The sequence below is a fragment of the Dermochelys coriacea genome, chromosome 22 (assembly GCF_009764565.3).
Source record: "Dermochelys coriacea isolate rDerCor1 chromosome 22, rDerCor1.pri.v4, whole genome shotgun sequence".
Classification (NCBI taxonomy): domain Eukaryota; kingdom Metazoa; phylum Chordata; order Testudines; family Dermochelyidae; genus Dermochelys; species Dermochelys coriacea.
The window spans coordinates 3,905,284-3,922,986 of record NC_050089.1 but is presented as its reverse complement, the minus strand read 5'-3'; the positions used below and the strand labels follow the sequence as shown (position 1 = coordinate 3,922,986).

Sequence of the window (17,703 nt, the reverse complement as noted above, 5' to 3'; positions counted from 1 at the left end):
CCTATTGATCCATTCCTGCTTTCCAATGCTTGCATGCAGTTCTGCTGCTTTCTTGCCATCAGCCCCCTTCCCTTGCCTCTTTCTATACAAATGTGAATAGTGAGATTTCTTTGCCTTTCTTAACCTTCTGAAACACAAAGTGAAAAGCTGCCAAATGAGAAACAGAGAGATGGCTTGTGTCCCAAGCCCTCCTCAGTGCAAGCTCAGGTCCCGTGTCTCCACACAGCTAGCGTGACGCTTTTTGTGGCATGTCATGGGAACCTTGTCGCTTTATGAAACACCTGTAATCTGATGACAGGATGCTTTGCAATGTCCACACACAGCAAGGTGCCTTCCCTGAAGCTTTGCAGCCACTAGCTGCTGAATTCTACTCTGAGAGTGTGAGAACAAAAGGACTGAGGTGAACTCTATAGAGTCTCCGCGCTAGTCTCTGGGAGCAGAGTTGTCTGGCCTGACGGCGCATGAAATTCACCGGCAGTCAGGATCTTAAAAGTGATGAGACATTCTGATGGGGCGTTCACCCCACACTCACTCCAAAGGGGTTAACGTAGGCCCTCAAGGGGGCCAATTAACCAGGCAGGCCACAGCTGAGGGGTATAGGGTGGCTTAAGTAAACCCCTGATGGAATGAGGGAAGCCAGGTGAGGAGGAACAAGCTGGACAGGGTTATAAAGGCATGTAGCTGAGAGCAGCTGTGGGGATGCAGGGAAGTAGGCTGCCGTCATTCCTGGGAGAGGGGAGATGTGTCTGAAGGCAAGTGGTCTACAGTTACTCCCTGGAAGGAGGGAGTTTAGTCTGGCAAACCCAGAGAGTTGTGGGGAGCCAGAAAGATAGGAGAGGGCTCAGGGAAAGGCAGTAATGACCAGGAGGGAGCAGACCTTGGCTGCTGGCTTAGAGAGTCCTTGAGCCAGAACCTGAAGTAAAAGGCAGGCCTGGGTTCCCTTGCCAGCCACTAAGGAAGTGGCACCTTGGGGCAGTGAATGGGGAGACTGCATGAGACAGCTGGTGTGGAGAGAGACTTCGATAGCCCAAAAGGGGGTAACATGCATAGTGACCTGGCCGGGAAGAATCACAAAGAGGAAGCTGCTGCTTCTAGAGTGAGAGAGGGTGAGAGAGGATGAGAGGCGGAGAGACCGCCAGAGGAGAGCATAGCACCTGGAAGGAGCTAATCTCCAGAGCAATCAAGAGGAGGTGCCCTAGCGGTGAGTGACCCCTGTGACAGCCATCTATATGGACAATGAGAACATCCAGTTGCCTTAGCACCAATTGGTATTTAAATTCTGACCAACTTGCTCCACCCTTTAGGTCACTGCTGAATGTGCCCTATCTTTAGCATCATCATCTTCTTCATCATATTTCTATTGAGTTCTGTATCGGTTCCTATGGTAACCTCATCACCAGGGAGTCTGAGCACCTCCCAGTAATGCGTTAAGTGATGTAATTAATGGCATTAACATCTAATCACATGTGGTTTGTTCTTCCGCTTCTCCTCATAGTATTGTTTTTATTACATACAGATTGACGTCATATCTAAACATCAAAACTCGGTTGGGCCCCACTGTGCTAGATGCTGTACAGATACATGATAAATGACCCTCCTTGCCCCAGAGAGCTTATAGTCTATGGACTTGATCCAAAGGGCATTGAAATCCATGGAAGAACTTCCATTGACTTCATCAAACTTTGGATTGGGCCCTGAAAGACAAGACAACAGGTGGATGAGACAAATAAAGCAGGCTGGGGTGGGGAGCAGGGGAGGCAAGGTGACAAATCTAGTAGGATGTGCAATGAATCTAGCACTATCCATGTTTCTGGTTTTTCCTTGGTCCTGATTCTGCTCCCCCACTGCTGTCAGTCAGGAGGGAGTGAACAGTGCCCTGCCCAGTTGTGTACACCTCTCTGGGCCTGTGTAAATGAAAACATGAGCTGGGAGGTGAGGAGATTCAGGCCCAACGGGCGTCACACTGACCTATAAGTGGTATAAGGAGGACAGTCAGTTCCAGTTTCTGTTATACTAGGAAAAGGCTTGAACACATTGACTTGAACAAACAAAAACTCAGAGAGAGAGACTGTGGTTGTGTCGGGCTGTTAAGCGTGGCCTGCATAAAACAATTCTTATGCTGAAAAGCCAATGGACCACAGCCTAGGAGTCTAGGATAGGCTCTAGGGACCAGAAGTTGAAGAAAATTACACTTTCTTCCAGTTCCCCACAATGTGTCCCCAAATTTGCCCCAACTTGACACCATCTGGACTCCCTTTGATGGACTGGCACTCACACGCACTACTGTGTAAATGGGGACTTGTTGACCCCCAGTTTTTCCATCCTTTTAACTAAATCAGTCTAAACACTGACTTAATTCCATCAGGCAATCTCTTCTCCCCCACCCCGACAGGTGTGACACCTGTGTTGATTTCAAAGTGTTAATATAGGTTTAGTGTGCCATGGTATTCTTGCTGTGTGTAGACAAATCCTTACACTCCTTGCTTACACATGACTTTTGAATTTGGCCCAAGGAATTGACATGTAACAGGATCCAAGACAGTAGAAGTCACACACCAATGGGCCAGAAGGAAAGGCTTTAGTAAAAAATGCATCTAGGGCCTTGTGTATATGGGAAAGTTTTGCCAGTTATATTGATATAGTTTTGTGGCCTTGTGCAGTCTGCTCTGAAGCACATGTTGCCATAGCTTCATTGCTCTGGGGCCCGAGCTAGCTAGATTAAAGCTAGCTTGAGTATATCTACTGGAGCTGCAATCACACCCCATGACTGCAGTATAGACAAAGCTCTAAATTCCTGTACACATCAGTAGCCCCGGGTTAAAATAGATCTAAGCCTACTAGGGAGTCTAACCTCGTCTAACACGCCACGTCTGAGTTTGGCACATTGTCTAAGAATGATGGCAGCCTTCAGGCAGATATTGACTTCCATCAATATGTGTCCTTCCCAGCATGAAAAAAGTCCCTCGTCTCCTCCCCACGTGGCTTCTCCTGCAGTACGCAAGAAAATCAGGAGATCAGTGTTTTTTGACATGACATCTTGATATTTTTAGTTTATGCAGATAGATGGATGGATCGCTTTTGACATGCCTCACCAAGAAATTCATCATGAAAGGGAGTTTTTTAAAAAACCAAATCATGCAATTCATTTATTGTCAAAAGGACCATGATATTGAAAAATTAGCCTTGATGTTGAGAAATGATTGAAATGCATTGAGATAATTTAACTATAGCTACCTTGTTCAAACAGTTCTTTTATGCCCAATGCAATGTGACTTTTTTTTTTTTTTTTTTTTTTTGCAAAGAGACACTGTCACACATGGCGACATTTTCAAAGGCTATTTCGGGATGAATGTGGCTTTTGTGGGTTATCTTTAAAATGAAGTGAACCTGGAGTCCTCTCCTCTGTGTTTCATCTGAAGTTTGTGATGAGGGTTGTAGAGCAAAGCTTAAAGGGACCAAACAGAGAAGTCCTCACGTTTCACAGCGGTAGAGGAGATACTGACAGGCTCTTGCACTCCTTGCTCAGTTGTGGCCTGGCACTTTGTAGGGATGGGAAAAGGCATGATTCATTTCCCACTCACCCCCATATAACTCATGTGTAAGTGTCACAGAGTAGCTGGGACAGATCCTTGGTGTAAACCCATACAGTTCCAGCAAAGTCAGTGGAGTTACTTTGATTTACACCAGCTGAGGGTCTGGCCCAAACTGGCTTCCACTGGACAAAAGAGATGTGAGGGGAGACTCACAGCTGGTTAGCCCAGGGACCTGGGAGTTGGGAATCATGAATTCTCCGCTCTGCCAATATACTTGCCATGGTCCTTGGCAATCGTGCCACCTTGCCATACTTCTGTTTCCCCATGCCGCGCAGGGCAGAAGGATAAGTTATTATTGGTAAAGACCTTTGGAAATGCCAAACATTACAAATTTAAATGTGGAGTATGCTAATTAAGGCATAGATTTTCAAAGCACCCTCATCAAATTAGGCACTGAACTTCCGTGAATTCCAGTAGGATTTGGTTTCAGAGTAGCAGCCGTGTTAGTCTGTATCCGCAAAAAGAAAAGGAGGACTTGTGGCACCTTAGAGACTAACAAATTTATTTGAGCATAAGCTTTCATGAGTTATAGCTCACTTCATTGGATGCATTCAGTGGAAAATACAGTGGGGAGATTTATATACACAGGGAACATGAAACAATGGTTGTTACCATACACACTGTAATGAGAGTGATCAGGAAAGGAGAGCTATTACCAGCAGGATAGCAGGGGAGGGGGAAAAACCTTTTGTAGTGATAATCAAGGTGGGCCATTTCCAGCAGTTGACAAGAACGTCTGAGGAACAGCGGGGGTGGGGGGGGAATAAACAAAGTTTTACTTTGTGTAATGACCCATCCACTCCCAGTCTTTATTCAAGCCTAAGTTAATTGTATCCAGTTTGCAAATTAATTCCAATTCAGCAGTCTCTCGTTGGAGTCTGTTTTTGATGTTTTTTTGTTGAAGAATTGCCACTTTTAGGTCTGTAATCGAGTGACCAATGAGATTGAAGTGTTCTCCAACTGGTTTTTGAATGTTATAATTCTTGACGTCTGATTTGTGTCCATTTATTCTTTTACGTAGAGACTGTCCAGTTTGGCCAATGTACATGGCAGAGAGGCATTGCTGGCACATGATGGCATATATCACATTGGTAGATGTGCAGGTGAACGAGCCTCTGATGGTGTGGCTGATGTGATTAGGCCCTATGATGGTGTCCCCTGAATAGATATGTGGACAGAGTTGGCAACGGGCTTTGTTGCAAGGATAGGTTCCTGGGTTAGTGATTCTGTAGTGTGGTGTGTGGTTGCTGGTGAGTATTTGCTTCAGATTGGGGGGCTGTCTTAAGCAAGGACTGGCCTGTCTCCCAAGATCTGTGAGAGTGATGGGTCGTCCTTCAGGATAGGTTGTAGATCCTTGATGATGCGGTTGGAGAGGTTTTAGTTGGGGACTGAAGGTGATGGCTAGTGGCGTTCTGTTGTTTTCTTTGTTGGGCCTGTCCTGTAGTAGGTAACTTCTGGGTACTCTTCTGGCTCTGTCAGTCTGTTTCTTCACTTCATCAGGTGGGTATTGTAGTTGTAAGAACGCTTGATAGAGATCTTGTAGGTGTTTGTGTCTGTCTGAAGGTTTGGAGCAAATGTGGTTGTATTGTAGAGCTTGGCTGTAGACAATGGATCTTGTGGTGTGGTCTGGATGAAAGCTGGAGGCATGTAGGTAGGAATAGTGGTCAGTAGGTTTCCAGTATAGGGTGGTGTTTATGTGACCATCGCTTATTAGCATGGTAGTGTCCAGGAAGTGGATCTCTTTTGTGGACTGGTCCAGGCTGAGGTTGATGGTGGGATGGTAGGATTTGGGAAGCTTACTCCCTTAGGCTGCTTTGCAAATCCTAGCCTAAATCTTCTGATTTCAGGACTCCAGCCAATCAATTAGTTCTCCTGCTGGGCAGTTATCCCCCAAATTCATGCTCACCAGCCTTTTATTTGTTTACTTGTATTTTAGGAAGGGCTAATAAATTCCACTCACCCTCTCTACACTGCACTTTAACCCTGTAAGACCCCAGGGTTTTGGCACAAGCAGAGCTGCGAGAAAAGTGGATTTTTCAGTTCATTGGAAATTTTAAAAAGTTGGGAGGAAAGCTTGTTTTAGGTCGGACCCAAAATGAAAATATTGGAAATTTTCAGCCAATTGAAATGTTGGGAAAAATGATTGTGGGTCAAAGGAAATGGTTTGTTTCTGCAAAATCAAAATGTTTAGTTTCAGTTCTGAGCATTTGAAAACAGTTTTGAATGTTTTTAAAGATAAAGGAAATTTTGAAACAATGTCGGAATGAAATGTTTTGAAAACTTGCAGTTTTTTTCCCCCAAAATGAACAATGTGGCAAAACCAACACAAATTCACCAAAAGTTTTGGTGTCGCTGAATCTGCATGTTTCAAGGGGGGAAAAAAGTTCTGGCTGAAACATTTCTCCCACATCTAGTCAGAAGGGCAGGCAAGTGAAGTACACTGACTGTACGTTCATTCTCTTTCTGTTCCTCTTTTCCTTGATTTCTCATATTCAGGTCTCACTCCTTCCCCTGAACAGCTCCAGCCCCCCTGTGCATGGAAACACCCAATGCAGGATTGCCCCACCACTCTTCTGAATCCTGCCCTCACCATTATCCCTTCTCTTCCCTGTTGTATGGGGTAAACACCAGCCAAGCCTAGGTACTGTTAGCGGATTGTGCTTTCTCCAAGGCAGCCTGGCTGTGACCCAGAGTAGTCAGGGCAAGAGAAGCACAAACTGGAGCAATTTCAGCCTGGCCTAGGAAAAGGAGCAGGCTGCCATCAGTGAAAGGCACCCTCTAGACCAGGACCACTTCTTGCACACACAACTCATAGCACTGCTATGCCAACTGTTGACATGCCCACCTCTGCTCTATTCAGCCAATCATATGTGACCTGGTTTGCATATCGGTGAGACATCATTTGCAAGACGTGTGCCTGTTCGGTGAACTGAACTTGTATCTAAAGAAAGAACGCTCCCAGCTCCTGGGCTGTTTGAAAACACTTGTCCTGCCAGTGGCTTCCATTGTGTATGTGTGTATGTATATATATATATATATATATCTGCATGGGAGACAGCAAAAGGCACATGGCACTTCAAGCTACTATTGATCAGCCAGTTTTGCCAGGCTGGGGAGGAAGAGCCACAGTAATGGTAAGAAAGGAAAAGAACGGGGAGAAAAGAAAGGGTGGGAAAAAATAGCCCCTTCCTCTTCCACCTATCTCCTGTTTTGACACCATAATGGAGCTCAGAGAGATTATATGACTTTTTTTAATAGAGTCTTAGCAGGCCGAGAAGAGGGATTTGCCTCTCCTGAGAGCCTTGTCTTTGGGATAGTGTCAGAAGGATTCTTAAATCTTCAAAAAACCTCATCTTGCTGCGAGAAGGAGAGTGCGGCAGCCGTAAGGAACTGTAAAAAACCTGCTGATAGACAGATGGAATGGTATAATTATACGCAGGAGGGGGAGAGGGGAGCATTCTCTGAAATTATTACTGTGGGCAGACAATTAGAGGCTTTTCCAGAAGATTACCCTTCTCCCTCCCATCTGCGCTCCATTTAGGAGTTTTTACGCTCGCGATGCTATTTCCTTTCTCAGCTGGGCCATTTGCCATTTTGCCCAAATTATTATTGTGTTTGACTCTGCGTTTGTTCAAACTTCACCTGCATCCCCACCCCCATGTGTCCCCCACCCCTTTCTTTCCAACAAACCCTCTAACATGTCTGTCAGGTTTTACATCTGCCTGGTGGGTTTTTTTACACCCCTTGCCCCTGCCCCCATCCCTGTCCTTTCTCTGCCTGGGCTGGACATAATCTAATACGAAGCAAGTGGAAGGAGATAAATTTAATTGGTAGCTCTGCTCTCTGCCTGTGGGAGCGGCAGGGAAGACGGAGTCTGAGGCAATGTTCTCAGGGAAGCCAGCTTGGCCAAGCTTTTTCTGGGTTTCATTTTTCACACCAGAGAGAGTGAGACAAATGAGGTTGCAGACTTTACCTGAATCCAGACAATGTGAGAGCAGAAGCTCTGCCAGTTACCCAGGGCTGGAAAGGCTAGAGGAAGGGACCTGCCTATACTGAGCCTGTGTTTGGAATAACGAGTGATTTTCTCCTGGCAAGAGAGGAGCTGTTATTTACTCTTCTGGACTGGAGCCCTTGGTGAAGGGTTTGATGGGGATGGAGGGGGCTGTTCTTCAGCTCCAGGGTCCACCAGTGCCTCGGCGAGCCAAAGGCATGCGTGTTTGCAAGCACAGTCTGTCCCGCACTCATGCTGAGTGGAATGGTGTCCTCTCCTCACCATCAATCCCTCGGACAGACTGTCACACCCACACTGGCGCACATACAAGTCTCAACGGTAGTAGGGCTGCAGTCACACCTTTGGAAAGACAGCTGCATTGGGCACAGTGCTCCCCCAGCATACCCACGGAGTTGCCAGCCTGTCACAAACAGCCACGCTTGCCTTCTTGTGGTCACATAGATGCACCTTTACATGATGTGTGCTCCCACGCAGGGATGCTTGCTCACTCATGCAGCTCGTCACATCTTCATGCACACCCAGTCGCACACACTGATGTTATGCACGGTCTCTCACAGGCAGAGTTTCATCCGCTTGCACACCCACAGAGCAGCCTCTCACATACAGCCATGAATGCTCTCACACAAAGGCTTAGATGCACATTTACATGCACATTAGGCACATACACAAATGCTTATAGAGCCAAGTGGGCAGCAGTGTTGCCTAGTGGGGAGAGCCTTGCATGGGCCTGAGGTGCCACTATTCCGCTGGGCAACCATGGAAAGTCACTTCCCTGCTCCGTGCCTCAGTTTCCCCATCTGTAGAATGGGCAATGATACTGACCTCCTTTGTAAAACACTAGGTATTTCTATTAACACTGAGCATGCATTCACAAATTGAAGTAATTCCTGGGTTCTCTTAAACCTTCTGCTTTTTTCCCCTCGGCAGCACAGCCTTTTCCGTTCCCCCGCATCATATATTTTCATATTAACACAATGCCCAGTCCCCCAGCCAGATGACCTGAACAGGATAGGCACACTGGAAAGGAGCAATCCTCTCGGAAAACCCTCCCGTATAAACAGTTAAGCAGCCGAGGGAGGCCGCACAGGTTCTGTTTTGAAGACTTTGTTTGCCTGACATGAACCCAGGAAAGATCGCTGTGCAGCTGAGACTTTTTTTCACCTTAGACAAGCCTCCGCCATCTGATATGGATTTCTGTGCCCCTGCTTTCCACCACAGCTGACACCATCCCTGACTGCTTTGTTCCATGTTTGTTACAGAAACCTGCCTGGCTACCACACGTGGGCTAAAAATAAAGGAGTAGGTGGACGCTGTCAGCACCTGTCTGGGGAAATGTACCCTCCCTGGACTGATCCTGGCTTTGGCCTGGAGATTGCTAGGACTGTCTGGTATCCTGAGGGTGCTTCAGAAATGTATGTAAGTGACAGCCTATCTGGAAATGGAGAGCGGAGCTTACCACGAAGGAAAGGCCTGCCTCTTCAGGTGAGGGCAGGGTCACAGAAACCAGACTTCAGAGTAGCAGCCGTGTTAGTCTGTATTCGCAAAAAGAAAAGGAGTACTTGTGGCACCTTAGAGACTAACAAATTTATTAGAGCATAAGCTTTCGTGAGCTACAGCTCACTTCATCGGATGAAGTGAGCTGTAGCTCACGAAAGCTTATGCTCTAATAAATTTGTTAGTCTCTAAGGTGCCACAAGTACTCCTTTTCTTTTTGAGAAACCAGACTGCAGCTGAGAAGAGGGGAGAAAAAATGAACAGTTAGGAGTGGGGGGTGATCAGGTCCAAACACAAGGAGAGAGAAGGGAACACCAAGCAGAGAGTCTCGGGTAATCCCCAGTGCAGGAGTGACATCCAGGAAGTCTTCTGTGTAGCCAATGAAGCATGGTCAGGGGTGGTGCAAGGCTCCCGCACAGGCTTTCGGCTTGCCCTACAAACGCCATCTTTAGGTGGAGAGCAGAAGTCATCTCCCATCCCCCTGTTGATCATTAGTCTCTCATGTACATCTGATGAGGGATGACTCTGACTTTTACCAGTTGTGAGGGCAGTTTCTGTGGCATGGACGACACTCCACTAGGAACTGGTCAGAGATCCCACCTGGTGCATTTCACATATGCTGCTGACCAGCCATGAGTTGAGGGGCATTTAGGAGGAGGAAGGGCAGCCCTATGGTGAAGGCACTGCCTTGTGATTCAGAAGAATTAACAGGGAAGTTAATTCTATAGCCTATGCTATGCAGGAGGTCAGACCAGATGATCACCATGGTCCCATCTGGCCTTGGAATCTATAAGGATTTTTGTCTTAGCCACAGAAAATTCTTCTATTACTTTGGGCAAGTCACTTGATTTCTTTAAGCCTCAGTTTCACCATCCGTAAAACAGAGGTAGTAATACATTCCTACCGCACAGCAGTATTACAATGATTGATACATTCATATATGTCACATATTATATGCACTTAGATAAGTATGGGCTGCTGAATTGGAACCACTGACCAATGAAAGACTGCTTAGTCATCTTTTAAAATGATCAGTGGTCTCTTCTGATTTGATAATCTCTGAATCTGTTAATCTAAGACATCCTTTGCCCCTTTCTCTTGTATCTGTCTCTGGCTTTCAGGAAAACTCTCACACTCATTCATACCCTACATAAAAAGGTCTTTTGATATATGAACCCATTCTTCTTCTTCTTCTTCTTCTTCTTCTTCTTCTTCTTCACAACTCTGTCAAGTTCCTTTGCCTCACAGCCACCCAAGCCTAAGAGGCAATCCAAACTCCAAGGGCTCGTTTCTGTCCATACAAATATATACATGGGGGGATGTATAAAATATAAATTCAGTAAATTGCATGGTTTAAGTTGACATCAAAATATGCTGGCAGCAAAGTTCTGGAATGCAGGAGCAATAAAAAATCTAGGAAGTGGGTGGGGGGGAATTTATGAAGATCTTTTGATGAAGTCGCCTTTAGGTACAGTCTGTTTACAGGGTAAGGGTGACCTTTTACCTTTCACCACAGGCTTCGCGGAGCATGTATGTTTTTATCAGCTCCGATGATCTGTTTATCAGCAGATTCCTCGTCTGAAAGTCAGAGCCAGCAACTCTCCTGAATATTTCATGGGGAAAAAAGCCCCAAATAGGATGTTTAAATTGCGGCTCTACTCTGAAAAGTGGCACTATAAAAATGACATCCTAGGGCTTCCTATGAGCGTCTCAGCATCTCCACAGATAATAGTATCAGTTTAAGAAACACTGTTGTTTTCTTTCTAACCACTGGCTCTGCCAACTCAGCATGGGATCTAACAGTGAAGCTGGGTCCTCCCTGGTTTGTGTGCCATCATCACTTATAAAGATACTGCAGGCTAGAATCTTCCCTAGATGGCACCTGAGCCTCCCTATTGCCCTCAGCTCCTGCCCTTGTGACACTATTAGGTGACCCCACTGAAGACAGTGTGGTTTCAGGCATGTTGCTTAGGGCAGGTTTTACCCTGGCAATGAAATTTACTCACACATTAGCTAAACTTTTAAGATTTGAGCTGGGATTAAGGGCTCCAACCCACATCCTGTATCAGGAGCGGGGAGCTTTCCTCTCTCTCCATACGAGAATGAACATGCACTGATAATTGCATGCCCCTTTGCTTTTTTTACATCGCCAGGCTGTTCCTATATGTGCCTTTCCTCATTTATGCTGTTCCAGGAATGACAGAGAACAAAAAGGCAGCCCTGGGGGCAGCCCGTACAATTTACAGGGCCCTGAACTGCCAGAAGACTCCAGTAGTTCTGTCCAGTTGTGTAGCTGTGGGGGGCACAGACGTCTATAATACCCTGAGAGGATAACCTCCCCCCCATTCTGATTCCTAACCAGGGCTTTGGAGTAGCCAGAGAAGAGACTGCTGGGTCCATCCCAGGAGTTGCACTGAGCCCAGTGTACACTGCTGCTGAGACAGGCCTTGAAGAGTTTAGTCACTGCCCTGTGGATGCACAGACAGGGCAGATGGGACCAGTAAGGCCTTGTCTACACTAGATAAGTTTTGCTGGGGTAGCTATACCAGCGTCCCCTCCTAGTACAGATTATACTGGTAACCCAAGCAAAATGAGCTACGTCGGCAAAAACATTTTTATACTGATTTAACTACATCTGCACTAGGGCTTTTGCTGGTATAGAAATGACACCAGTAAAAGCACACCCCTAACCAATGTTGCTGTGTCAGCAAACATGGCTAGTTAGCCCTGACTTAAGTCTCATCAGCTCGGAACTTTGCTCTTGTGACTCAACGCTTTGACACTGGGCCTGACTGCATGGCCCTGGGACTCAGCCACCTGTGGGCGCCTCTGCTGGGGGTCTGTATGCCAATCCTTTCTTTCCCCACTCTCTGCGTCAGAAGCTGGCCTGGGAGCTACTGAACCTGCATGGGATGCTGGTTATAAACTGCAGAGATGGGCAGCTGCTTGGGTTGCTTTTGCACAAGGCCAGCCTGGGCAGCCCCTCACGGAGTCCTGGGAGCACCTCTGATGTACAGGACATTCCCCTTGCGTTCCAAGTCACCCTGCCAATGCAAAACTGTTCTGGCTCTATCCACCGCAGCTGGGAGATACCCTGAATGTGGCACGGTGACTGGGTCATGGCCTTCCCTTCCTTACAGGTGGACAGAAGCCAGAAAAATGCAGAGAAGGATTTAGCAAGCCCATCTCCTGCCTCCCCGTCTCTTCTGTCTCTCTAACTAGCTTTCTGAGGTGCTACTTGCCATTTTCAGTTAACAGCAGATGTCTTTCTGTATTTATTCATTTTACCTGTCATGGGGGGATGTATTCCAAGCGCAGTGGTGTGAAATCTGACTACCAGATTATGCCTTTGGTGCTTAACTGTCAGTCCCAAGATATCCTGTGCACAGGCCTGGGTGATTGCAAAAATGACAGACAGATAGGTAGATAGTTGCACTGATTCATAGCTCAGCTAGCTAGAAGCAATGGACGCTTCCAACAGAGTCACTGCCTCGCAAGCCATTTCTTCCAGTCTTGATGCTGAGTCTTGATAGGATGATTAGACGTATTTACATCGCTTTGAGCCCGTGACAAACATACACTGATAGATCTGACAGTGGGGATGACATTTCTGGAATCGCAGTGCTAGCATGGGCTCCGCCGGCTTTCAGAGCCTGCCAAGAAATACATGTCCCCCTTTCCTGAAAGAGAGGGAGCTTAAATAGAAGGAGAGCTGAGACCTGAATGTTATTTCAGGACAGGCTCATTTTGGTATGATTTGGTCTGGCAACATTCAGTTTTCTTTCAAATCCAAGATGTATAGAGGGAATGTAGGCGGCATTATTTATTTATTTATACATTATGTTATAAATGGATGTCTGGAGACCACTGCCATTTTCCAAGAAAGAAAGAATGTCTTGCATGCACGTCTCTTTCTCTCTCTCACTCTCAGACACCCCCCCCAACTCCCCCGGTACTCCTTGACACAGAAGCTGACAAATGGAAACAAATAACTTTGCTAGCCCTTACTCTTCCGTTCTTTGTTTCATGCTTTTGCTTTCTTTCGTTTGTTCGTTCGTTCTTTCTTTCTTGGGGCTAGGGGCATTTTAGGTAGTACTGTATTCAATTTCTTCAACAGAAATTTCCTCCTGCTATCATCTATGACATTTCCAAGACGTTTGCTCCAGATGGAAAAGCCAACTGCAGCTCCAATAAATGATCCTGTTATTTATGTCCCCATTGTGGGAGACGGTCTTCTTCTCCCCCCTCCCCGCTCACCCCATCCCACCTCTTTTTTAGTTTTTGTTTGTTTATTTCAGGGGCAGAGAACACTATATCGCTGCAATTTAATTAGGGTCAAATGCAAGAGAAGTGCTACTGGCTACTGCATGACAGTTTATAACCAGTCAAGGGCATGCTCCCAGCACCAATCACTCCTGCTAGGAAAGTCAGAATTTTATTTCCTGTTTCTATTTTGTTTGTTGTTATTTTCCTTTGCTTGGCAGTAAATGTGATATTGACATTTAGCACCCCAAGGGGTAAGAAAATCCCCACAACATTTCTAGTGCCAGTTAGTTCAATCCATGAGGCTGTATTTCTTTATTTATATTTTCTCTTTCCCCCACCAAGCTTTTCCTTACATTACCACAGAGGCTTGTCGGCCAGTCAGATACATATTAGCAATCAATACCCTTTATGTTATGATGTATGCATGATCATGTTAGAAATGGGAAAAGGGAGGATTTAATGAAAGAGGCCAAGTGAAAAGGAAAGGGGGACAAACAGTGTGTGATTGCAACATGAGTGTGGGAGAAGTTTGACAAGACAGCCTCAGGGCACGGGAATGGGGGGCAGAGAAAGATATAAAATTATCCCTTCTTGCACACCTAATTTACAACACTGACAATATGATGCCTTTAGGGCACATCCATCTTAAAGTTTTTAAAAAAATCATTATGAGCCTTTCAGCATTGACCAGCCCGGGGAGACAAGAGTTATTCTTAAGAAAGTAATGTATCTTCTTTACCTTGGCATCACCATAAATACAATTATTTATCTCTCCAATTTAAATGCACTGTACCTTTAGTACACAGTAAATCCTTCTCTTCCTTTCCTGTATTTATTTATATACTGTTGTGTGCGTGGCCGAAAATGAATAGCTTGGTCTGTATAAAAGTGACAAAATCCAGCCCCTTCCCCTTCCCCTCTCCCCATGCACAAAACTCAGAAGCAGTAGGATTGATAGATTATAAGGCCCAAAAGCACTGCTGTGATCAGCTTGAATAGGATGAGTTTGTTAATTTCAACTAAAGTCATGTTGGGACAAGAGGGCTGAACTGCAAAAGGTAGCTGGTTCTTTACCAAGTTTAGAATTCAGGGAGCTCAACTATAGAATTTCAGGTTTGGATACAAATGTTTCCCAAAGTATTTGGGATTCTTTGATTTGGGTCTGACTTCTCATTGCACCAAATTGGGCGCTAGTTACAAAGACTCTGCTTAAAGATAAACAAACTGTTTCTTGTAGGAAAACATCTGGGAACCTGCCTCTAATAAACAGGATAGGCCTGTCCAATCCATAGGCTATATGTGAAGCAAAGAAAACGCACGTTTCATAAAGGACCACAATGCTCTATCTGAGGGGTTGTACCTAGCCTTTGTGGCTACCTGCTGGAGGCCCTGCGGTCCTACTACACCCCGCCCCAGGAAAAGAGCTGTGAAGGTGGTTCCTCCAGGTCTGGGCATCCCAAAAGCAGTCAATCAGAGCCCAGTAGGTTCAGATAAAAAGAGCTGCAGGGCCTTAGCAGCTCAGTTCCTGGCTGTGACCAGAGGGGTGCAGCCCAGTCCAGTCCAGTCCAGTCCAGTCCAATGCAATGCGGTGTTTTTCTCTGGCTACAGGAACTGGAGGGATAACGAGAGTTTGGTTCTGTCTGCATTTGCTTAAACTAGGAGAGAGGGGATCTGAGAACTTTAATCCTGAGCTAAGGGGTGAAGACAAAAGGGCCAGGTGGGAAGAGGCCCAGGGAAGCAGCAGGAAAGAATCATAGTGAGCAGTATGTGGCTGCTGTTTATGGGCTTCCTGCATTGGAACCGGAGTAGGAGGCAGGCCCAGGTTCTGCCACAAGCCACTGAGAAAGGGACAAGGCTCGTTTGGAGGCCTGAGCAAAGAGCTACATTTAAAGAGCCCAGAGCTGGGCAGAAAACCCTGGTGAGGGAGGACAGACAGTTTTGTTGGACTCTGCCACCCCCAAAGTGGTTTATTGTGACTCTGTGACCCGGCTGGATGGCAGAGCCACTGAAGACCCACCAAGTGAAGTTGGCAACCTACAGGGGGCTCCAAGGGTGAGAATGGGACTGCGGTACTGCGTCCAGCTGCTAGGAGGTGCTCAAGAGGTGAGTGCCCCCCCATTACACTCTCCAGTAAAGGCTTTTTCAAAGGCTGGGATTTGGGCATTGGCAGGGTGTCTGCTCCTGTATGCCTTTCTTCTGCTGTTAGCAAATTTCTGTTGCTGAGCAACCCGCTTGAGAGACAGAGTGGGGTAGTGTACTGGGTGTCGGGAAGCTGGGTTCTCATCCTGGCTCACCTACTGATCTGCTGTGTGACCTTGAGCAAATATGTTTCTCATCCCATGCTTTGCCTTGATTTGTCTGTCTTGTTTGTAAGCTCTTTGGGACAGGGGCCGTCTCTTACAATGAATACATGCAGCACCCAGTGCAATGGGATCTTGATCTCAGTTGGGGGTCTCTAGGTGTGTTCTAAAATAAACAGTATTTGCTGGACTTGCTCTGCTCCCAGCCTAGGCGGTTAGGGATAGATAGCGAAGAATGAGAGCAAAATCTTTGCTTGCTGAATGGAGTATTTCAAGGGCTAGCAGCACACATCGAAGTGAAGTGTCCTATAGTGCACACAGACTCCAGCACACCTTGATGTGATCGTGGCTTAGCTGTCCAAATGTTTGTCTGAAAAATATTATCTAAGCAGCTTTGAAGGGGGAAGGTTTTATCCTCCGTTCTCCATCACGGTTTCCTCTCTGGTTTGACATGATTCCAAACTAAAGTACTTTCTTTGGAGTGGGACTGGCCACTTGCCCAGTGGGTCTCCTGTGAACATCCCTTGATTTGACCATGTAATTACAATGCATCTGGAACTCTGTTTAACACAACCATAGACACGCAAAGACACCAGTGATTTCCTGTCTGGGCTTAAGAGGATGAACATTTGACGCAAATCATTAGGGCACAATTTCCAGTTTGGATGAAGTAATAACCAGATCTTTGCCTGGAACTTGAATTGGGCCTGGACCATTTTTTGTCTCCTCTCTGTATGACCATGCACAAGTGACTTCACCTCTCTCTCTCCCTGTCTCAAGTGTGGTGTTTCCCTAATGGGGCAAGTTTAGAGAATGTTTGTTAGGTGTATCTGGCTCTCATGCTTCATCTCTAAACTCCCCTGTTTGCTGCTCCTGTTCAATAGCTCCTCTGGTCACATATGAGCAGGCTTTTTAACCCCCTGTTCTACCTGAGTTAGACCTGGCCCCTTGTCAAGGGATGCTAAAGGGGTTAGGAATCAAAGAATGACAGGCTGGAGCCTCATTAGGAAGCTCTCAGCTTTGCCTAGCAGGCTGCTAGGATCAACACGTGACTCCCAAACAAACCACACTATAAAATTGAGGCCAAAATAATACATACAATGGCCACCAGTAAAAGGTTGGCATATTCCAACAATTACTACACATTGGCATCAGAGATGATCACTATTTTCCCCTATCCCTACACTGGGGATTATTCTTCTGTCCATTTAAGACCTAAGGCATTTCAATGGAGCCTGTCATCTTGGTATCTGGTAAACTGTGCAGTAATAGCCGGTGAATCTGCGCTTTCTAATGCCACTATTTCACTAGGGTATTGCAGGGCCTAATTAACGGTTTCAAAGTGCTTTGCAATCCTGGGATGAAAGATGTTACAGGCCAGCAATGGCTTTTTGACAACATTCGCGTCTCCCACCCTTTGCCAGACTGATCAGTCGTAGAATTGCATTGTCAAAGATCCTTGACCCCAAACAACACATCTCTTTCCTTTCTCTCCCACTTTCCAAAAGGAGAGGCCTAGTTCAACCGCTCACTCCCTCTTGTGGTGTCCCAGTCTCTCTGAAATGTGGAGTGACAGGATTGGTGACTTCCCAATGCTCCAGATGATCCGTGACATTTTATCATTTGTGTATTAATTGCTGCTCGAGATGGCAGCTGATGGCGCGTGCTGCCCGATCGGGGAAGCCCTCATGTTGATGTGCCGGCAATGGATGGGTCTGGTCTGCCGTCAGCACTTTTCTCTTCCTTGATGTCTGCAATCAAAAGGATCGTTGTATCACTTGGGCTGACAGAGGACAGGAATAGAACACAGGGACCAAAAAAAGGCCTCACAAACATTGCAACCAATCTGCCTTTCTCTCTCCTTGGCGATTCTTGGTTTTCAGATATTATCAGCTTTCCCCCTTTCAGTTCTCTCCTGGATTTAAAAAAATCCTCCCAGTCAATTTATTTCCCTGCCTAGGCACAATCATAAGGATTTTAATGGTGACCATTGCCTAGGAGGGGTTGCAATCACCCCCTCTTTAGTGTAGGACTGTGA

General features: G+C 46.2%; 1 protein-coding gene across 2 annotated transcripts in view; it reads left to right on the top strand.

Moving 5' to 3' along the window:
• Nucleotides 1–17,703, top strand: part of KIRREL3 (kirre like nephrin family adhesion molecule 3) — a 760,787-nt gene that overhangs the window by 285,846 nt on the left and 457,238 nt on the right. The window lies entirely within an intron of this gene.